Here is an 8,556-nt window from a genome sequence, read left to right on the forward strand (position 1 = left end):
ATGGCTGGTGCCTGAGCTGGGTGACTTTTCCCTGGATGGAGCTGAGTCTGGCAGGTCACTTCGCCATTAAGTTCTTGTGACCTGCTAAATGACTCCTTTTATTCCAAGGCCTGAGTTGGAGCTAGCTGCTCCTCTGAGCTTTGTTGGTATCCAAGATGGAGGGGTGGAGGGGTGGCCTTCCCTCCTCTGCTCCCTGAGAAGGAGTGAGGACGTCGGGCTTGTACTCATGCAGAGTCTTGGATCCTGGGTCGTCTCCGGTCTGCAAACTGCAGGATGAAGATGTCTGCTCCTTGTCGGTTCTTGTTGGTGTTGAGTAGAATCCTCTTGCCCGCTGCGTCTGGCTCCTTCGTCCCGGACTCTCTGTGTGAGTGCTCAGGTATGGCCGCGGCTGCAGTTGCCACTGCGACCCTGCCGCTGCCGCGGCTGCTGCTGGCAAGCGCTCCAATGTGTCTCCTTGTCTTGGCTTCCCCTCTCTTGTCTAACTCTCTGTCCTGTGATGGCACACTTGGCGTGATTCTCTGGCTTAGGACTGTTCACTGGAACTCTAAAACTGCTTTCTATGCGAGAGCTTGTTCAGATTCCAGCTTCTCCTCCGCCATCTTCCCGGAACCTCCCAGTATTCTACTACTTGAGCTATAGTCTGGTTTCTGGTGGTTTATTGGAGATGAGAGTATCACAGAGTTTCCTGCCCGGGCTGGCTTTTGAACCATGATCCTCAGATCTCAACCTCCTGAGTAGCCAGGATTACAGGTGTGAGCCACTGGCGCTGGGCCAAAATATTTTGAGTGACCAGAATTTTTATTTATATACACACAGCAGTTAAAACAAACCAAGGGACCTGCTGGAAATGTACTTTCCTCAGAAAGTACAATAGAATTAAAGCTACATGAAAAGTGAAGCAGAAAAATAAACTTTGTGGACACAATTCAGAAATCCAGGTCAAAGAACAGAGTACAATCAGATGAGATAGGCAGGAGAATCAATGGAAAAGAGAAAAACTACCCATGTTGGTAGGTGTGCATGTTCTTTTTTAAGCACACACACACACACACACGCACACAGAAACACACACAAACTCCATATGTTTTCCAGTTATATCCTCGGTTGTGTCAGTCAATCAACAATGTGCACTGAAGGACAGCTTTGAACATCTCCAGGTTTTGTTGTTTGAAAATTCTGTTAGAGACATTCTTGTCTTCACAATTTCTCTTTATACTTAAGTCACCTTGCATTAATTGACCTGGACTAAATTGTGCTACAATAACAAACAATCCCTATATGACAACAACTCAAGTTCAGCCCCATTCATGGTACATGTGCAGTGTAGGCCAGTTTCACTTGTGTTTGATCTCTACTTCCATGATCTCCCTAGAAGGGTATCCTCCACCCTTGTCTCTGGACAAGGGTATCTGGAGTAGGGAAAGACTGGGTTTTGCAATTGGTGATGAGGGAAAGCACCAACTACAAGACTTGTCTCAAATCACTTCAGCATCATTAGACTGTGCACCCAAAGGCAGAGCTCACAGTCAGTTCTGTCACAGGGAAATTTGCTTGAAGAATCCAGTACTTTGTTATTACAAGGATTTTAATCAGGTATCAGGTGACAAGATAATCAATCAGGCTGAATACAGGAACAATCACTTGAAAGGGTTTTGAAGGTTTAAAGAAATCTACTGATCTGCCTCCGGTCTAAATACAGCAACCCTGGCCATGGAAACTGAATGATATCTTGCAGGAAACAGGCTGCTTCATGGCTACTCTAAAACTCCCTTTCCTCGCTTAGCCAGTAGCTTGAGTAGAGTGGGTTAGGCGTCTAGATATCACTGAGTGTGGTTATGATTTTGAGCAATGACGGGGAAAGACCCTCCCTGCCTTAGGGAAGAGAGGATCTCAGTTTTTAAACCTTACAGAAGCGATGGACATTTGAAAACAAAAAAAGAAGTGTTAGACATTTGAATGATTTGAGCTTAAAATATCATTTTGTTTGATCTATGCATTATTAAGTATAGAGGCAAAACAGTACACCCTGTATTCTTGTTAACTCTCAACCGATTTCTTGGAGGTAAGTACTCTTGATGCTTTAAACAAAGGAAAACAGGAGAAATCAATTCTGTAAATATTTTCCACCTTCTAGGATGAAGTTCAGTAATGGGAATCTTGAGGTAGAGTAGATTCAAGATAGTTCCAAACCCAAGAGTCACTTGATAGTCTTTATCATATATGTTCTCTCTTTGGAATTGTTTTTGAGGTATTAGGTTTTTTTTAAAAAATTTTTTGTGAAATACTGTACAGAGGGGCTACAATTACATAGACAAGATAATGAGTGCATTTCTTATCAAGCATTGTAGCCTCCTCCTTTGTTTCCCCTTCCCATCCCTTCCCTTCCTCCCCCCGACCCCCTCCCAATCTCCAATCCTCCCCGCCCTCCCTCCCCCCCCCACCAAAGTTGTAAAGGTCGTCATTGCAACATTGACGTATTAGGTTTTGAACTTAAGGGCCTCACACTTGCTAGGCAGATGTTCTACCATGTGAGTCACTCCATGGTGGTTTATTTGTGAATTAGGTACTTGCTTTATTCATGGCTCCTCCAGGGCCTGTACACTTTTCTATTTGTGCTTCACCTAGCTGGGATGATGTGCTTCTATGCCCAGCCTTTGGTTAAGATAAAGTCTCCCAAACATTTTGCCTGGGATAGCCTTGAATTACAGTGCTCTGATCTCTGCCTCTCATGTAGCTATGATTCTAGAGTACCTAGTCTGGCTCCCCCTTTTGAATTTAGAACTGCTGATCACTTACTTTGCCTTGTCTTTTGTAACTCTACATTTTCGTTGGATTTTTCTGGCCTCATTGGCAGTGAGTCTTCTACTCTTTCCTTCGGCATAGATACTCTCCACAACTAATGCTAACTAAAGTTTCCCGAAGTAATTCTGTCACATTAATATGCAGATGCAAATAGGCCTAAAATTGATGTTGCCCTTGCATTTATTATTCCTGACAACAGACCCATGTATTAATTGCCTCTATGTTCCAGCCATCCAACTTAACCTGATCTTAACCTGATCACAAACAAATTCATCATCTTCCCAGACCTCCTCCTTATTTCTTTCCCCTTTCCCTGTTAGTGAATGATAACATTTGGCCTATGTAAAAATTGAGTTTTCCTTGGTACTTTCTTTTTTTCCCCCCATACTTGAAGGTAAGTGCTACTTATTCAACCTCATACAGAATCTCATATAATTGGACCCTTCCATGGAATTAGCTGTTTATTTCTCCTTATTTCTTTGTCATAAGATCTTATTAAATTGTATTACAAATCTTAATTTTATTTAATATTTTCTCCCTAAGAATGACCTCTTAGAACCCAGAAACATTTATTATGATGTTAGAAAGGCAGAGGGATAAAGAAAAATAAACTTATGCCTAATATATATACAATATGTATATTTCCTATTATATATTATATAATACATATTTATATATGCAATATATGGAAAATACAATATGTATTCCATATATATATATATATATATATATATATATATATAAATGGATCTGTATCCAGGAGTAGTGAAATAATTTGTGTGGGCAAAGTCTGGATTTTAAGGAATGATTCAACTGTGCTTGTGAGAAAGTGACCATTTCTTACAGTTTTTTTTATTTGAACCCAATTGCAATTGTTATGATGCTGGCTTGAAACAATTTCTTTGCTTGATAAACAGATACTCAAGCAGAATCAAAGGAAATGGTTAAAAGAAATTCATAATTCTTAAAAGATCTCACAGTGTGTGAAGTGCACATTCCTATTATAGAAGCTTATGACATTTCACTTAGAAACAACTCATTTTGCCTGAATCATTACACACATTTTAGATGAGATCTCTCAAATTGTTTTAGAGTTTCTCTAGGGAGTTGATACGTCAGAAGCGGAGGTATAAGACACTCGAGGGAAGATTTCTATAATATTTCATGGAAATTCAGAAAGAATTATTTTGCTGTTCACTTAGCAAGAGTGTCCATATTTTATATAGATATATTTACCTTCTCTGACTAGAACATTTTAATTCTAAGAAAATCTCAGAAACAAAGACAAAGTAGCCTAGGTATTTGATATAATGTTCACAATGTCTTATTTTAATGTTCCTGGCTGCCTGACCATACTTCATTTAAAAATCTAAAACCCTACTTCATATGCAAGCACAGAGAGTTGTAGATTTCACACTGGGCATACTCTCTGCCACCAGGAGCTCTTAAGAGAAAAGGTATTAAATAAACAGATGAAATAAAGAATGAATTGATATACATCTAGTTCTCCCCTGGTGTAAACTGGTTTTGAATGTTAACTTGTATTAAAGTTTCCAGGGACTTTCAGCTCTTATGTACTTTCAGAAAGTGCATATTGAAACAGGCTATGGTTTGTAAACGTTAGCAGAAGACTATGAACTAGGGCCTGGGTGAGACTGAATTCCTTTTATTCTAGCCGGACTTTAAAAATTCACACCCAAGAATTATATATGCCTTCTGTGCTAAAGAATTCTGTGAACTTCCTATTTATTTACTACTTAATTTTACTGTAGTTTATCTAATTTCTTAGATATTGTATTGTGGTTTCCTTTTTATGTTAACTCAAATAGAGACTTCTAGCCAGCATGCCCAGGATATTCTCTACCCAGAAATACAGGTGTGCCTAATTTCTATTGACTGTATAGCCAAGGCTCATGGATTCAAGGCATTCATATTCTTCTTGAGAGGACATTCATAGCATTCTGCTTCTCTAAAGCAGTTAGAAACTACATTTTAAGTGTTTTCTTTGTTCTCAACACTATTAAGTATCAGTGTACCAAATTTCCCCAAACATTATAAGAATTTATCTTTATAATTACTTTTAAAAATCAAAATCAAGCCAGAGTTGGCACATTAAATATGTCTGATATGTATACTACCTCTTCTTTCTTTTCTTTTCTTTTTTTATTTCAATTTTTGGTAGGTAGTTGGGCTTGAACTCAAGGCTAGGGTGCTGCCCCTGAGCTTTTTCTTTCAAGGCTAGTTACCATTTTGAGCCACCGTGACATTTTTGGTTTTCTGTTGATTGATTGGAGAAAAGAGTCTCAAAGGCTTTCCTGCCCATCTTTGAACCATGATCCTCAGATTTCAGCCTCCTGAGTAGCTAGCATTACAGGTATGAGCCACCAGCACCCAGCTAATTCTTTTTTTTTAATAACTTTTTAATTGTGAGAATACTGTACAGAGGAGGGGTTACAGTTATATGAGCAAGGTAATGAGTTCATTTCTTATCAAGCATTATTGCCTCCTATTTGTTTTTCCCCTACCATCCCTGCTCTCCATCCATCTCCACAACTACACCCTCTCACCCCCAGCCTAAATTATAACATTCATTTTTCGACATAGTGTCTTGTACATCTCATTGTTGTAATGGGTCAACCTGTATCCCTGTTTAAACAATTTGTTTTTTCCCTTCCCCTTCCCAAATTATACCAACATCAAATACAGTGAAAACAGGGGTTATACCGTGGGGGAGGGACATACAAAGCAACAAAAATATCACATAGTATCTTATGAATACGTTACAAACAATAGTTCTTTTTTAAAAAAATGTTTTATTTAGTTTTTGTTTATGTGGTACCAAAGAATAAAACAGAAAGCCTCATGCATGCTAGGCAAGCATTCTACCACTAAGCCACACTCCCAGACTGCTCTTTTTTTGCTTGAAAGAAATGAATCCACCACATTTTCTACATTGCATTCCAATAGTAATTTTGGAAAGATACCTTTTTTTTTTCTATTTCCTGGTTGTTAGATCGAGAAGCCAAATTATATTTAGGCCATATGGGCAGCATATGCTATATGATTGTCTCTCCCTGTGTATTGACCTGAGTCAGTGAGTTCTATTTCTACCATGCTGAAACCCAACCAACATAGTGCATTGTGTATTTCTAACATTCCATGCAAATAGTACCATTTTGTCTGAGTTGTTTTTTTTTTTTTGGTTATGTTTGTGAAGAATTTCTTGTAAGCCTATTAAGTGCTTCTACATATAGCTCATTAATTTTCATTGCCACTATTCTGTCCACTCTATTTTCTTGCTTTGAGACACTTAGGCTGGTCCCAGTTTTTACTATTCATGGAGGTAAGGCTATTAACTTTCTCATGTATGTCTCCTTGTTCACAAGCATGACTTTGTAGAGCCAATTTAGTCCTTTAAGACTGAACTACTGTGTCCTACAAGATGCATTTTCAGTTTTACTAAGTATTATCTAATTCCATTCAAAATATATCCATGGATAACATTTGAATGTCTTTGGTAATTTTCTCCAATCTGATGAGTATATAGTACAACTCACTTCAGCTTAAATATTATTTACTATGCGGCTCACCTTTGGACTTCTCGTTTGGTAAATGTCTGGAATAGGTTGTAATTTAACTATAAGTTTTTTTTCTGTATTCTTTCTTTTTTGTATGTACATTTTTTTGTTGTAAAAATGCTGTACAGAGGGGTTGCAGTAACATGAGCAAGGCAATGAGTACATTTCCTATTGAGCATTGTTGCTGCTGTATTCTTAATGCTTTTCAAAACTTCTTTTGCTTATTCACACATTCATTCTCTCCTGATTATTCTAAGCATTATGAATAGGTTTTCTCCATCTATAGTTTTATCTTTTAGTCTTTCTAAAACACTCAGTTGTCTGCAAAGGTATTCCACCTTGAATGAAGCAAATTTATCACCTTTTTTCTTTTGTGCTTCATTAACATTTTTGTGTCTCTTAAAAAATTTATTTTCACCCATAAAAGTGAACTATAGAATTCTTGGGTGGGAATGGGAGAGAGGAGAATGGGAGACAGTAAGGGAACAAGACACTATATCAAAGGAAGTGTACTCATTACCTTACTCATGTAATAATAATCACTCTGTATCTTACCTTTATAATAACAATAAAGTAAATTAATGAAAAAATAGTTTTAAGAAATCTACAGTCTAGAGGCAGCATTGTGATTTCTTGGCCAGCTCAGTCTAAACAGGGAAGCTTCACAGAGAAGACATTGTATGAACATTCATATTCACACCCACACACCACCAACAACAGCAAAAACAGAAAAAAAGTAAAAAGTAAACACATCCTTCCCTTATCTACAACTAATATTTTCTTGAATAAATTTACTTCTCTACTTAGGTCTTGAATTCACTTAGAAAGATAGATGGTAGGTAGCTAGATGGTAGCTAGCTAGCTAGCTTTCGAGCTAGATAACTGAACACACAGACAGCTTTGCATATGGCTACTCAATGTTACTAATGTCTTTAATCCATTTCCTTTCTCAAATATCCCAGACCACCTGTGCCTTATAATGTATCTTCTCAGTATTATTTCTTTCTGGAGCTTTCTTTTTCCCATTAGGGACAACTTAGTTCAAGGTCACATTCTCAGTTATCACTACTATATGATAAGTAGAATGTCTCTCCTGATTGTTTTACCAACATAAAATATATTCCAAGATTATTTCATTGCCCCATAGAGGACAGTTTCTAATAGATTTGATTTTGAACATGTAACAATGACTGACTAGTTTAAAAATCCCTAATTTTAAATGGTGTGCTGTTTATTTAATATCACTTCCTAAGTATCATTTAAAAAAATTAAAAGATACTTGATGAAATTGATAAAATTGATATACTAATTCCATACAAGCAATGACAAAAATGGGTTCAAAAATAACAAGCATACTCTGAACGTAATAAGGTATTTGGACTCTATTTGATTAAGGTGTTGTTTCATGAAGCCTATCGTATTGATATATAATTAGAATAGAAAATCTATACATCAGTTGCATGATTTTTTTTTTGTGTCTTTATCCTCCAAGTGTTCAACAGTCTTCTGTTCTGTGCTAGACATTGCATTCAATGTACCTATCGAAGATTAAAATCCCATCTCCATGAAGCCTATAATTTAAATAGAGTCTATAGAGACACATAGAAAAATTTAACATATAGTGAAAAATAGTATATATGACATAGGCTGAGATGAAAGAAGGGGTTGCATTTCTGAGGACTAGAATTATGAGAAATGGATTCATAAGTGGAGGATGCCACATTAAGTAGGGAAGAAAACAACAAATGTGATTTAAATTAGGAAAAGAAAGTATAAGGGTATTGTAGATGAAAAAGAGGGCTGGGAAGGAGGCTCAGTGGTAGAGTGCTTGCCCTGCATGCATGAGGTCCTGGGTGCCTTAGCACCACCTAAGCAGAAAAAGCCAGAAGTGGCGCTGTGGCTCAAACAGTAGAGAACTAGCCTTGAGCTGAATGCTGAGGGACAGCACCCAGGCCCAGAGTGGTCCCACAACTTATGAGAGAGATAGAGACAGAGACAGAGAGACAGAGAGACAGGAAAAACAAAAACATAAATGCTCTAATCATGAGAACAGTGGATGTAAGGCAAGTTTTTTTTTTTTTGGTCCAGTTGTGGGGCCTGAACTCTGGGCCTGGGCATTGTCCCTCAGCTCTTCAGCTCAAGGCTAGCACTCTACCACTTGAGCCACAGCGCCACT

The 8,556-nt window shown here is 37.8% G+C and overlaps 1 protein-coding gene across 2 annotated transcripts in view; it reads left to right on the forward strand.

Moving 5' to 3' along the window:
* Window positions 1-8,556, forward strand: part of Prkg1 (protein kinase, cGMP-dependent, type I) — a 1,080,074-nt gene that overhangs the window by 800,523 nt on the left and 270,995 nt on the right. The window lies entirely within an intron of this gene.

Source organism: Dipodomys ordii, unplaced genomic scaffold, assembly GCF_000151885.1.
Source record: "Dipodomys ordii isolate 6190 unplaced genomic scaffold, Dord_2.0 Scaffold34, whole genome shotgun sequence".
NCBI lineage: Eukaryota > Metazoa > Chordata > Mammalia > Rodentia > Heteromyidae > Dipodomys > Dipodomys ordii.